This window comes from Spea bombifrons, chromosome 5, assembly GCF_027358695.1.
Source record: "Spea bombifrons isolate aSpeBom1 chromosome 5, aSpeBom1.2.pri, whole genome shotgun sequence".
Lineage (NCBI taxonomy): Eukaryota > Metazoa > Chordata > Amphibia > Anura > Pelobatidae > Spea > Spea bombifrons.
The window spans coordinates 65,144,499-65,160,608 of record NC_071091.1 but is presented as its reverse complement, the minus strand read 5'-3'; positions in this window follow the sequence as shown (position 1 = coordinate 65,160,608).

The window sequence follows — 16,110 nt, the reverse complement described above, 5'->3', positions numbered from 1 at the left end:
CAGGAAAGATTTAGCCAACTACTAACCACCAATTGCTATCAGTAGTTGGAAAATAAATGGAAATCATGCTAAAGTAAAATCTTAAAGATCTGGATGTAAATGGGCTGCAAGATCAGAAACATAATTGGTATATACAGGCAGATCTTTCTTTGATTGATTCAAATAATACACCAGGAAGGAGCAGTAGATAAAGCCTATCCTGATGTCAGTAAGGCATTTGACACTGCCCCTTGTAAAATAATTATAAATAAATTACACTGTTTAGGTGTTTTGGATGTTAAAATGATTGAATGGATAAGGCAATGTTTGAGTGGCAGGAGACAGAAGGTTGTAGTTAATGATGTACATTCAGAGGGAGGTCTTGTCACTAGAGGGGTACTTTAATGATCTGACCTACACTTTTTAATATTAGAGATGAAAATCATAATAATGGTAGGGTCTTTTTGCAGATCATACAAAGTTCTGCAACAGGGTAGACATTCCTGATGAACAAGCCAATTGGCAAGTTATTTAAGTAAATTAGAAGAAGGGTTGACAGTGTGGCATCTGTAGTTTAACCCCTTAATGACCAATGAAGTGCCAGTCTTGTGCCGGTGTTGATGTTATACCTCGATGGAGATCGGCATCCCCGGGGCGTCAACGTCCGCCATGCACTGTATGGCGGCGGACGCCTGTTTTAAATGAGTTTAGGAGGCAATTAACGATAGCGAGCCATTCAGCGACACTGAACACCTACCCCAGGAAGCACTGTGACCGCTCCGGACAGCGCCACTTTAAATAAAAAAAACAAGTTTCCAAGAGGATCTCCCAAGGTTGAATAAAGGTACTGGATTCAGTACCTTTATTCAACCTTGGGAGATCCTCTTGGAAACTTGTTTACACTCTGTCACAGAGAAGATGGCCTCTCAAGTGGTCGCGACCTGTAGGTCTCTGCTCCCTTCAACGGCTCCTCGGGTTAGCTAACTACTAAAGGAAAAATTACAAATGAATTTCATGTAGTAGTTAGCTAGTTGTTAAACACTGACATAACAAAAAAAGATGGTAACGCCTCTCACTAGTCCAGTGATGGCGAACCTATGACACGCGTGTCAGTGCTGACACGCGTAGCCATTTGGGGTGACACGCGCAGGATTTCCTGCGATTCATCTTCGGCTCCTGCACGGCCGCCGAGGATGAAAGAATCTGTGCTGGAGGACCCGTTCCTCCAGCACAGATTCTTTCATCCTCGGCGGCCGTGCAGGAGCCGAGGATGAATCGCAGGAAATCCTGCGCGTCACCCCCCAAAAAAAGGGGGGGGACGTGCAGTAGCGTACCTAGCGGGGGCGGTGGAGGAGCAGGCTCGCAAGGCACGGGGTTCAGAGGGCACGGACAGCGGTGGGCGCGGCTTCAGTGTTGTGCGCCGGGACAACAAACCCCGGCGCACAACAGCTGTTGCCGCGCGGATCGCAAGGGATCCGCGCGGCAACAGCTGTTGTGCGCCGGGGTTTGTTGTCCCGGCGCACAACACTGAAGCCGCGCCCACCGCTGTCCGTGCCCTCTGAACCCCGTGCCCTCGGAAGAAGACAGAAGAACTGAAGAAGAAGAGAAGCGAAGAGCAGGAAAAGGAGCTGTAAGGAGAAAAGAGGAAAGGTAGGAAAGCATACAGTGAGAGTGGATTGGTGCATGTGTGTGGATTGGTGCATGTGTGTGGATTGGTGCATGTGTGTGGATTGGTGCATGTGTGTGGATTGGTATGTGTGTGGATTGGTATGTGTGTGTGGATTGGTATGTGTGTGTGGATTGGTATGTGTGTGTGGATTGGTATGTGTGTGGATTAGTATATGTGTGTGGATTGGTATGTGTGTGTGGATTGGTGTATGTGTGTGGATTGGTGTATGTGTGTGGATTGGTGTATGTGTGTGGATTGGTGTATGTGTGTGGATTGGTATGTGTGTGGATTGGTATGTGTGGATTGGTATATACGTGTGGATTGGTATATGTGTGTGGATTGGTATGTGTGTGGATTGGTATATGTGTGTGGATTGGTAAATGTGTGTGGATTGGTATATATGTGTGGATTGGTATATATGTGTGGATTGGTAAGTGTGTGAGAGTGATGGGTGTTATGCTGTACCATTTCCAATGTCTTTTTCATGCTCTAAAAGTACATCATAACTCCCATCACTCTATACTGTTCCATACAGTGGCAGAGCTGGGAGACAGAGGCCTTGCACCTCCACCGCAGGATTCCTGAAAGGTAAGTAGTTACTAAGCAGGTATGTTAAATAATTTGTTTTTGGTTTATTAAATACAATTATATATTGCAATTATACATTTTTGTAGTTTAAACTATAAATTGCGCAAAATTATGTTTTTTTGTCGAAGTGACACACCACGCGAGTTATGCTCGATTTTTTGCCGATTTTTGACACACCACGCCAAAAAGGTTGCCCATCACTGCACTAGTCACTGGAAGCCATCAAAGCCTTTGAGTTTTTTGCCGCAACTCCCATTTAGGCATACCCGAAACCTGAACTTCCATTTATACTTGAGGTCGATGCGTCTGATACAGGAGTAGGTGCCCTCCTGTCTCAACGTCCTTCTCCTGAAGAGAGTCCTCCTAGTCAGATTATTCAGTACCGAGTACTGGCCACCATACGTGCTTGCATAACATCTTCCCACTGGGAGAGAATACGGGCTGCTCAAGTAGATGCACCTGCTGAAACTTCCTCAGGCCACTGTTTCATATCTGTGAACTTCTGTATCAAGGTACTTTCTACCTATATAATACTAAGTCAGCATGGCATCCCGGGAAGAACCAGCTTCTCTGAACGGTTTCCTGTCTCTTCTGGCGGCCAGGACAGCAAACATATTGTTGCCTTTGTGGCTGCCTATCCAGTCTGCCAGCAGACTAAGTCATCCTCATGGTTGTCAACTGTTTTTCTGAGATGATTCACTGCATACCATTCAAAAAGCTCCCATCTGCTAAAGAGTTGGCTACAGTCTTTATCAAAGAGTCTTTATCAAAGAGTTATCAAAGAGTCTTTATCAAAGAGTCTTTATACAGTCTTTATCAAAATCTGCTACACAGGGCTCATAAAGTCATTTTCAACTGGGGGTAGCCAGTTTATCTTAATATTCTGGAAGGCTGTCTGTGCGTAACTAAGCATTCAACTCTCCTTTGCTTCAGCCTACCACCAGCAATTGAATGGCGCAGTGGAACAATTCCTGCAGTGCTACATCACAGACCATCAAAACAACTGGTCAGAACTGCTACCCTGGGCGAAATTTGCACATTATAGTGCAGTCTCTGCCTCCACCTGGCTCTCCCCTTTCGTGGTGAATTATGGGTTTAGCCCTCCATAATTCCAGATTACCGTGACAGTCCATTGAAAGTACAATCCGGAGGATTGCTCATGGGTTCCAGCCTCGGATGTGCATGCTCCCATCCTCATCTGTGCCTTCCATGCAGGTTTTCCCCTCAAACCTGGCCCTGACAGGGGGTACTGTCATGGTTTGACTGAACTGCTCTGTGTTTTTACACTCAACTGATGCATAGCAAGCAGCTTTTCTTCCCTGTGTGAGGTTGACTCAGCTCATATTAACACATTGTCTTTACTCTGTTACCATGGATACCCACCTGATTCTTATCAGCCAACCCCTTCTTGGCAATTTAAAAGGTAATCTCATTTCCTACTTGCCCTAGTTGTTTCTGGCTGCAAGTGGATTCTTCTGTGCTGCTGATTACCTGTGCATGACCTGGCTTTTTCTGATGTCCCTCCTGGCTCCTGATTCCTGGCTTGTTCCTGACATCGCTGATCTTCATATAACTTACCCTGACTTGTATGATTACCCATCTTGGTTCCTGACCCATGATATCAGTGATATCCCTTTAAACCGGCCCCTCGAACGGTGCTACCGAAGCCTGATTGCCCAGGAGGGCTATAGGCTGCCTGTTATGAGGCAGAGGCGCTTTCACCCTTCCTGGACCTGCACCCCTAAGTCTGGGCAGTCTAGGTCAGAATACGCCACTGGATGTTATATATTTTTATAATTTTCTGCTGTATGAAGTGCCACTAAATGGAAAATGCAGAGTGTGAATAAACTTATTACCGTATTTGCTCGATTATAAGAAGACCCTGATTATAAGACGACTCCCCCAAAATCTGAATATTAATTTAGGAAAAAAAGAAAAAGCCTGAATATAAGACGACCCTATAGGAAAAAAGTTTTACCAGTAAATGTTAATTCATGTAAACTATGTGAACATTTTTTTGTTAATAAAAGCTATGATTGAGAAAAATATTTTGTTTTTATTTCCTTTTTTTACAACCTGCCCCCCCCAGTTATGCACATCTGCCCCCAGGCTTGCTACTCTGCCCCAGAAATGCCTTTTACCCCCTATATGCCACTGTGCCCCATGATATGCCTTTTAACCCTCTAAATGCCACTGTGCCCCATGATACGCCTTTTAACCCTCTATATGCCACTGTGCCACGTGATATGCCTTTTGACCCCATATGTGCCACTCTGCCTCCAGAATTGCCTTATACCCCTATATGCCACTCTGGCATTTAGGGGGTTAAAAGGCATATTATGGTGCAGAGTGGCATATATGGAGGTATAAGGCATTTCAGGAGGCAGAGTGGCGTATAGAGGGTTAAAAGGCATTTCTGGAGGCAGAGTGGCATTAAGGGGGTAAAAGGCATTTCACAGAGCACTCTGCCTCCAGAAATGCCTTATGCCCCCCGTTTAACACTCCCTTCCCCTCCGCTTGAGCGGAAGTTGTCTATGCGAATGCTCGTCTTATAATCGGGGTTGTCTTATAATCAGACCTCAAATAGGTCTGACTATGAAACTAAGATCCAGATCCCCCGCAGCGATGCAGGGGACCTGGATCCTCCTGTGTTATGCCCCCCCACAACTTACCGGTGCATCTGAGTCCCCGGTGCTTAGTCTGGGCAGCGTGTAGAGCTCTACCCGATTTGCGTAGACAACTTCCGCTGCAGCTGTAGAGCTCTACACGCTGCCAGGACTAAGCACCGGGGACTCAGAAGCACTGGTAAGTTGGGGGGAAGGATACAGGTCCCCAGTGCCCCCCCCAACTTACCGGTGCATCTGAGTCCCCGGTGCTTAGTCCGGGCAGCGTTTAGAGTTGTCTACGCGAATCGCGTAGAGCTCTACACGCTGCCCGGACTAAGCACCGGGGACTCAGATGCAGGGGACCTGGATCCTCCTGTGTTATGCCCCCCCCAACTTACCGGTGTTTCCCCCGGTGCTTAGTCCGGGCAGCGTGTAGAGCTCTACAGCTGCAGCGGAAGTTGTCTACGCAAATCGGGTAGAGCTCTACACGCTGCCCAGACTAAGCACCGGGGGGGGGCATAACACAGGAGGATCCAGGTCCCCCGCATCGCTGCGGGGGATCTGGATCTTAGTTTCATAGTCAGACCTATTTGAGGTCTGATTATAAGACGACCCCGATTATAAGACGAGCATTCGCTCTGGAAAAAACCTTGTCTTATAATCGAGCAAATACGATATATGTGCCATACTTACTGCCGAGCTGCTGTAATTTGTATCTTAAAAAACTGCTACCATAAATGATTATTTATTAATTCGTATTATAACAAATTATTATGTTATAGGAAAGGTTGATTATTCAAAAGGCGTGCACAAGCCGACAGCTAAGTTGGTAGGTAGCTTAGTAAAACAAAACAGCCAATTATAACTGTTAATGTTAATACACAAGAGTGAAGGTTTAATATGAAAATGCTTCATAGATGTATGATTGACAAGCTATTGCACAAAATAAACACAGAATCATTTGCTCATAACTCAACAGAGTAAAAAGCCTTTATAGTGACATTTATGAAAAATAAATCACAATCATTTTAATGCAGTCTATGAAAGCTGCGCTGTATCTGGCCCATTGTGCAATGGGACCTAATGGTACCTTCTCGTGCAAATCATCCAATGTGGTATACCTCATAATGTGTGTTTGCTGTCCCAATTCTGGACTCTACGTAGGTGAAACAGGCCAGACCCTAAAATGTTGGATTAATTCACATAGATATAATGTGAACAGAAAAAGGACAGACACACCTGTAGAAGACCACTTTTGTTATTGGATTAACATAATACTTGATCATTCAACATGGGAAGCCCGAAGTAGAGGACTTGCGGGCGCGGGCGTTCTTGCTGGTGCTGCAGGCAGTCAGGTACTGTACCTGCGGGTCCCAGTAATCCCGCGCAGTCCCGCAAGGCTGCCTTCTCGCTGCTCCCTCACAGCGTCTCTTCTCTTGCTCCGCCCAGGAACAAGGCGGAGTCACGGGAAGTGACGTCACATTCCATAGCACATTACTTTTGGCAATATATATATATATATATATATATATATATATATATATATATGTATGTATGTTTTTCAGTGGTGGAAATTATTAATCCCCCCCCAGTTTGACTGTGGTATCTTGTGTGCCCACTCTGCAGTTCACGTAAGGAGATGGGCGTGATTGGCCACAAATGTGGCGGGAGTGGGCAGGAGTAGAACACCCACATTGCGGGAGCGGATAAATAAACAGCGGGAGCGGGATTAAAAAAGCCGTCCCGCGCAGGGCTCTAGCCTGAAGCCACAATTTAGTACGACTAATCCTTGAAATAAATATTAGAGTAAATAACACAATACCTTAACTTTTCCACTAAATGATTTCAGGGCCTAGAATGTTTTGTCCCCTGAAGTCACTACAACTTCAGGAGGGCATTTTATCTCTGGATAAGTATAAATGAAATAATTCCTACTGTAAGTTAAGTGCCAGGAAACAGATGACCAAACACACACACCAACACAGGCTCTGTCACATCGACACCCACACCCACACACACACCAGGACAAGCTCTGCCACCCAAACACACACCAGGACAGGCTTTTCCACACCAACACCCATACACACACCCCAGGACAGGCTCTGCTACATTGATAACCAAAAACACACAAACAGCAGGACACAATCTACATCACAGACATCTACATTAGGATGGATTTTTCACACTGCATTGTTGTTTATACCCCCCTTAGTGTTTTTTCCCCTTGTGTACTGATGCCCCAGCCAGCACCCTTTTAGTATAGATTAATGTGGTGCCCCCACACCCTTGTATGATCGCCTCCAGCCACCACTATTTGTATTAATGCCCCCAACAAGCCCCACCCTTTATTATTGATTTATGTGATGGCCCCATCGCATATACGTGTTAGACATGCATTTTTAACTACATAATGAGTACTTATCTCTTTGAAGTAAAGACTATGATTGAAACATGATTTCAAAATCACATCTTAAATGGCAGTTTCGTTAATATTAGACCCTGCTGCTGATATATATAAATATTAGATCCTGCTGCTGATATATATATAAATGTTAGCCCCTGCTGCCCACATATATTAATATTAGCTCCAGTTGCTGATATTTATTAATATTAGTCCCTGCTGCTGATATACATATATATATATATATATTAGATATAATATATATAAATATTAGACCCTGCTGCCGATAGCAGGTATAGATCAACACATTAACACACAAACCCAGCTTTGCATGTATAGATCAATTGAAATTCACTTGTGATCTCAGAATATATCAAATAAACAGAATCAGACATACAAATCCTGTATTTGCAGGTATACAATAATAATATATGAAACGTAGCATTGCAGGTATAGATCAAATAAAAACATGGAAACAGCATCGCAGGTATTAATCAACTGAACAAGACATACAAACCCAGGTATACATAAATAATGTATGGAAACATAACATAGCAGATATGGATCTACAGAATAATGCAAAAACCTAGCTTTACAGGTATAGATCAATTGGAATTCACATAAAAACACGACAATAATGGTATATTTAAAACCCCCTAAATTACAGGCATAGATCACAGGTTGCACACCCCAAAGCCAGCCCTGGCATCCACACTGCCCACATAGAACCTGGCCAGCACCCAGATAACACACATAAGATTTGCCATCTTTGTCCCCAAATAGCCCAGCACAAGTCAACTTTGTCCCCAAACAGCCTGACCTGTGCCATCTTTGTCCCATATACACCCTGCCTGTGCCATCTTGGTCCCCAAGGCTCAAACATCCTGCTAGTGCCATCTTTGCCATTCCACAATTATACATCTATGATACACACAAACACATTTACTCATGCTCTCCCTCATTCAGACAATTCATCCACACATTAACTCATGCTCTCCCTCATTCAGACAATTTATCCACATATTAACTCGTGCTCTCCCTCATTCAGACTATTCATGCACATATTAACTCTTGCTTTCCCTCATTCAGACAATCCATCCATATATTAACTCTTGCTCTCCCTCATTCAGACAATCCGTCCACATATTAACTCATGCTCTCCCTCATTCAGACAATTCATCCACATATTAACTCATGCTCTCCCTCATTCAGACAATTCATCCACATATTAACTCGTGCTCTCCCTAATTCAGACAATTCATCCATATATTAACTCTTGCTCTCCCTCATTCAGACAATTCATCCATATATTAACTCTTGCTCTCCCTCATTCAGACAATTCGTCCACATATTAACTCATGCTCTCCCTCATTCAGACAATTCATCCACATATTAACTCATGCTCTCCCTTATTCAGACAATGCATCCACACATTAATTCATACTCACTCATTCACACTTTACTTATTTCAATATTCTTACTACCCTCTTTTTTCACTATGTACCCCCTCTCCCTCCCCTTATCACTTTCTACCCCCTCTCCCTCCCTTATCACTTTCTACCCCTTCTCCCCCTTATCCATTTATACCCCTTCTCCCTCCCTTATGACTTTCTACCCCTTCTGCCTCCCTTATCCCTTTCTAGCCCCTCTCCCTCCTCTTTCCCTACTCACCATCTACCCTCCCCTCTTTGTATTTCACTCACCTTTAAGTCCTGCGGCGGGAGAACAAGGCTTCTGTCTTCCTGCTCTGCCGCGGCGCGCGCTGCTTCACTGCTGAGCGCCAGATATGATTTCATATTCCGGTGCTCAGCATGAAACGCCGGCACCGCGACTGAGGTAGAGGCCTCGTGGAGGAGACTGTTGCTAGGCACCCCTGTCCTCCGTGTAAAAAAAAAAACAAACAAAAAAAAGAAGCGTTTGAGGCTGCCTGGGACTTAAAGTCCCATTGCGGGACTGTCCTGGGCAATCCTTTTGGGTGGTTCCAAATTCGGCGGGGGGCAAGGAATAACCTAGGGGGGCCACTGACTGGAGCAGTAGTAAATACATTCTCTAAATGTCTTAACTTGGTTCTAAAGTGCATGTTTGGAAGCTTGGATTGTCATCGAAAATCTGACTGCCAAGTTCTGCTTCAGGCACAAAATATCTAAATCCAAGGGAAGGTATACCAGGTAAAATGTAATCTATACGTTGAATAGTTCTAGCCAAAGATTTTGCATACATTGAATGTTTAGACATATAATAATTAAGAGCACAGCCATCGTACTATAGCTAAAGTACGGCCTCGTGGAGGAGACTGTTGGTAGGCACCCCTCTCCTCCGCGTAAAAAAAAAAAAAAAAAAAGCGTTTGAGGCTGCCTGGGACTTAAAGTCCCATTGCGGGACTGTCCTGGGCAATCCTTTGGGTGGTTCCAAATTCGGCGGGGGGCAAGGAATAACCTAGGGGGGCCACTGACTGGAGCAGTAGTAAATACATTCTCTAAATGTCTTAACTTGGTTCTAAAGTGCATGTTTGGAAGCTTGGATTGTCATCGAAAATCTGACTCCCAAGTTCTGCTTCAGGCACAAAATATCTAAACCCAAGGGAAGGTATACCAGGTAAAATGTAATCTATACGTTGAATAGTTCTAGCCGAAGATTTTGCATACATTGAATGTTTAGACATATAATAATTAAGAGCACAGCCATCGTACTATAGCTAAATAAATGGACAATATATTCGTTGCAGAGACTCTCTATAATGACTGCTCCTTGCCAGGGATTACTAAGTAATAATAATTACCAAATAAAAGTTGTTTACAGCTAATAATAAACACTGAGACAATAAGTATTGACAAATATGTATCATGTATCAATGCCAAATATTTTACTTAATTTTAAATGTAAGGAATTATGCAAAATAAGCTGCTATTATATTTAAATAATATCATGCTAGCCAAGTAGATTAAAAAGTGATTCAATAATTAAAGAACAGTGAATTGACACTAGAAACCACTTATATTCATTTGAGTTGCACCCTACTAAGCTATAATTTTTCCATCATAACTTAGTAACAGAATGAGCTACATATAATAAGAGGATTGATTACTCAGCATTGCTGGTGTATTTTTATCTCTAGTGGATTTGAAGCTGTGTTTGATTTAATGTCACATTTGTTTTAGTTCTTGTTGAATAAATCTTTGACTGAAAACAAATCTCTCACTGCCTTATTTTAAATTCCAGAAATACTCATTTTTTTGTCATTATGCTCTGACTCTGTTATGGTTTATTGCCACAGGCACATTAGTTCCAGATTTAATGCTTGCCAAATACCAATAAACTATGACTGTTCCCTAGTACAGTGTAATATAATTGACTGTACTCAGTTGCTCAAACCACTTGTGTTATCTTGTGCTGTTTTTGGCACTCCTACGCAATGAATAATAACTGGTCTTTTAAATTTGAAAGAGCTGAGCCATGTTTGTTAAATTATAATCTAATTACACAATACAGACTATTAGCTATAAATAATATCTATTTCTATGTTTTCTACAGATAGAAGTCAAAGTCATAGAAGATGTATACCCTCCAAATCCTATTTCACGTAGGTATAATTGATTATGAAAATTTGACAAATAGTCCAAGGATTTTGTGTATTGTTGACTAAAAACAATTTAATCTTTAATTGAGATGCATGTGCTCAAGATGGTATATCTAAGAATTGTGCTCTGTTTGTGGCTCTTCAGAACTGAAGTTGTGCACCACCCCTGTAATGTATATTGAAAATACACATGTGAATAGTGCTTAAAGCCAGGTAGTATCAACAAATATCAACAATTTTAACCTTTAAAATATGATACAGGTCTAACATCTGCTTATATAAACATACATGGTGGTCATAGAAATTATAACTGAATGAGGCGGAACAATTGATCTTCTACTTCTTCCCACTGTTGTAAATATGGAAATCTAATTTAGAATAATGGAATATTTTCATTTAACCACAAACTGTAATACATGTGTATTGATGTAAATAATTACACCAAAATCATCAAATATTTTGCTTTCTGGGTTAAAAATCTTGCACAAGACAACCACCAGGATTCTTGCACCCTAAGCACACTATGTCTCCGGCACCCCTATCCTGCATGCCCTTGCTTGTTAACCAGGGGAGGACTGGCTAAAGGGGAAAGGGGTAATTGTTTGCTGAGCTGCTTTGTGGCCACTGCCTTAAGACTCTGTTATCTTTTAAATCCATACATACCAGCAGAAAGAAGGCTATGTTTGACAATAAACATTACAGTTACCTATTCCTGAAGAACAACTGACTATGCAACAAGAGGTGTAAATGCTTGGACACTGCTGTAATAATATGAGCCCCCCCCCCCTGAAATTACTATAAAGAAACTCTTGGGGGTAGCAGCAGCTGTAACATATCTAACCTTAAAGAAAGATAAACATAAAACTGACATTGGTTAAATACAAGTATCATGGAACTGGATATATAAGATGTCTCATTTGTTATTTTTTTTGTAAAAGTAGTTCTAGTTTCTGCCACATTTACTGCATTACATTTATATGGTTTTAAACATTTACTGCAACCCATTTTTTAAATACTCAGGCTTAAGATGTGCTATCCTAGGATTTGTATATTAAACTGTCACGGATTAAGTGTTCTTGTGACTTGTATTAATGTATGACTAGAAATACCAATAGGTCAAAGAGAACATTTCATGTAGTTATGTGTGAAATGCAGTATGATTAGTGAAAGCAAGACAGTTCATCCCTCAGTATGTGCCTCCTATATTTACACACTGCATGGCAGAAAAGGTGAGCATAGTATAACAGAAACAGCTTTAAACCCCTTAACAACAAAGCCCGTACATGTACGGGCTTGCAGTGCAACATGATAACGACAAAGCCCGTGCATGTACGGGCTGCCATTAAACAACTGCATCGCTGCGATTGCAGTGTTTTCTCTGCGATCGCCGGCTTTGCAGCATCCACGGAAGCCTCACAAGTGAGGCTGACCGTGCATCAGGGGAGGAAAGCCCTCCCCGCAAGAACAATGGCCGCCGCCGCATTGATCATCAAAGATCGGCTAAAACAGCTTAGGAAGCGATCAGAATCGCTTCCTAAGCATAAACTGTTTTGCTGACATGCCTCGATATCGAGGCATGTAGCAACACAACCCCCTACCACGATAGTCTTGTGATTGCCCCGAAGAGCAACCACAAGTGCCATCATGTAAATGACGTTGCCGTCATTCACAAGATGGCATCAACAATAGAAAACTGAATGAGTTCACAGAGGGTCTCGAGCTCCTCCTACCATAAAGTTTGACAAAGGCTGGTGTTAAAGTCAGTGCAAGGAAATGGTTAAAATACCAGCATTTGAAATACCTTGAGGTGTCTAGTTTTTAAAACTATATGGTTTGATGGGGTAAATTTCATTGGCTGGATTCAAAGATACCCGAAATAGCACATGGGGCAGAATGACCAGCTTTGGGGGAAAAATGGTTTTGAAATAGCAAAACGCTACTGGTATTTATTGCCCCATAACGTGCAGAAAAAAACAAAAAACATAAAACATTGGGTATTTCTAAACTCAGGACAAATAGTAGAATCTATTTAGCAGGTTTTTTTCATTAGTTTTTGCTGATGAGTAAAGGTTTTTTGTTTAAAAAGTGAGAAAAAGTAATTTAACAAAAAAGTCACCATATTTTATTATTTTTTTATTATAGTAAATTAGATGATATGATAAAAATAATGATATCTAAAGAAAGCCCTGTTTGTCCTGAAAAAAACCCAATATAATATAATATGTGTGGGAGCACGAAATCAGAAAGAAGAAAATCACAGCTAAACAGCAACACTGAAAAAATTTAAGAGTCATTGTCCCACAATATACTACCAGTAAGAAACAGTATTGTCATTAAGGGGTTCAAAAGGTTTGTGTGTCTTTAGCAGTCAGTAACAAGAGGATTGCAAGGGGTTGACTAAGATGGCTTACCATGGAAAACCCCAAATCTAGGAAAATACTAAAAGTTAAAGTAATGCTTGTAATGTATGGATGTGAATTACAATGCGTGTGGATGGATCAATCCTGGATTGGCCACCAGGGGGCTTTAGTCAAATAGTGAAGAAACAACCAACAAATGTTAGCATCGCACAAGGGGGACTCTGGGTAGCCAGAGCCAGAAAGTGTGCAGGTTTGCAGCATCATGACTATGTCAACCTACTCTAAACAGCCTACATTTCTCTCTCCCCCTGCTGCTTCTCCAGTGGGCAAGTGCCCCCACAGCCACCCATGGACACTAATGTACTTCTAAAGCAAGAAATAAAGATAAAACAATCAACCTAAATATAAAAATCCCCTCTTCAGGCACGTGCAATGTAGCCCATAATTTATATTAGATTTACTTTACAGTGCCAGCAGATTCTGTATAGCTTTAGCTAATGTAATGCAACAGCACACATAAAAATGTATGTATAAAGTAGACATATGTGAAAATTACGTTTCGTATTATTGAGAATTCACATTTTTTCCTAATTGCCTGAATTTCATGCCAGGCTTTCTTCAGGCTTTCTTCAGGATCAGTCATAACAAGTCTCAGCATGAACTTATTCCACTGAAATCCAGATATCATTATAATTTACTGTAAGACATTGGATGATATCTATAAAAATACATTGTTTTCCTCTTATAAGTATATGATTTATTTTGAGGGTTTATTTTTATGCACTTATGTTGTCAACGCCAGCAACTGATTAATTGTGCTATGTATTTGAGAAGTATTAATTTCCATCAAGTAAATGAGATGACTATTTTTCATTAGTGTTAGCTAGTGCTAAGCATTCTAATTTGGACTTGATGTTCCCGGCTTGATGTCTGACATTACTTATACTGAACAGGTGTTAAGCCCAGCGACTATATGCTGTCATCCAGTGTGTGTAGTCTGACTCCTCTACTATGGAGTTTCACTGTACCAACCTCACTTATGAATCATTTTTGGTATTGGAACAATTGTGGGACTTGTATTAAGAGAAATGGGGTGACGTGGTAATCATTTGTTATACTTTTTAACAGAATCCTTATTGATATATAATACCTCATTAGTCAAGCTTGGCTTTTAGGTCATTTAGGTCAATTGGATGTTCCTTTTCATGGAGACAGTTCATGGAAATCTTCCTAGAGGTGCCAAATTTAAGACAAGCAATTCCCCATAGGCCACAAGCCTTTTTATCGGACCTTCTAGTAAAGGGGTAGAAAATGTGATTTTATAACTTTATGAACTTTATTATTGGAAGCAGTCACTGTTACCACCATTACAGCTGCAATTTTAAATTCACATTTGTTTTGTTTTAACACCATGGCTTGGCTAAACCCATAATCTTCTGCATTTCTGTGAGTTTCTGTGTATATAGGGTGAAAACAAGTAATCAAAATGAGGCTACTGAGATGCAAAGACAAATGCAAGGGGGGAAATTTTGGAAGGAAAAATATAGATGAATATGTTGAGTGATAAAGGGAAATCATATTTTAGAGCTTACTGCTCTCTTTTGCTGCCCAGGTTCCTGCTTGGCATCAATGTGGCCCCAGTGTTGTTCGACTGTCTTCTGGACCAGAGAAATCCTCAAGTGAGGTAAGGGAGTACGGAAGGTTGAGTGGGTGAATAAATGTATACTTTTTTTAGGGGCAGAAATGGGACAGATAGACTGTTATGGGGGCAGAAATGGGACAGGCAGTCTGTTAAGGGGCAGAGGTGGCAGAGACAGGATGTTTATGGGACAGAGGTGGCACAGGAATGCTGTTTTAAGGGCAGAGGTGGCACGGGCATGCTGTTTTAAGGGCAGTGCTGGCATAGGCAGGTTGTTTAAGGGGCAGAGGTGGCACAGGGAGGCTGTTTCAGAGGCAGGGGTGGCACAGACAGGCTGTTAAGAGGGTAGAAGTGGTACAGGTAGGCAGTTTCAGTGAGAGAGGTGGCACTGTCAGGCATCATCCAGAGTCCCACAGACCGCAAGGTGTGGCCGCCCCTTAAAGAGGCCTGGCTGGAATTATACTCACTGGTGTGTCATTACCTAGTTCTTTTATGGACTGAATCCTGCATCTCTCACCTGGCCTCGTCCACAAGCTTTAAAGATCAGCCTCACCTCCAGCCCAGTATCTGGTTGTGTGTTTTTGCTGCTGGAGGTGCTAGAATTATATGCCTGATTTACTGGACTTTGACCTCTGCTTTGAAACACATTTATGAACCCTGTCTGCCGGCCCTGACCTCTGCATTTGGTTGACTCTGCTACTGGATATTCCCTGTCTGTACCGCATACCTGTTTTGTCTACGTGCACACTCTCACTGCTCAAGTGAATTCTCCATTCTGTTGCTCTGAGCAGTGTTGTTTTGCAAGTGTGTGCGCCATCTCCTGCAACTGGGCTCCAACTCCTGGTAAGTCCTTACAGGCACAAGCAGGCTGTTTATGGAGCAGAGATGGCACAGTCAGGCTGTTTAGGGGATAAAGATGGCACAGAGAAGTTGCTTTGGGGCAAAGATGACACAGACATGTTTGAGGGAAGAGATGGCATTGTGGGGTTCCCTGGGGCCCTGTGGTACATGAGCTTGACCACCCAATAAAATATAATTGGCAGGTGTCCAAATATTGGTGTTTATTCCCAGTCACGCCCTGTTAGGACCCTTTAGAATATTTACGTTTGGTGTTAATAGTGTTTCTAAAGCTCTCAGAGAGCACTCTTGTTTTCACCATTGTTTACAGGGAAAGGTAGCCTTTTAAATACTAAGGTCATCATTGATTAGTTAATTCAAGTCATGTGAGTACTGACAGTTTATCACTGGTGAATTATTATTTTTTACTTTGCCGTTCTGTATGAAATAGTAT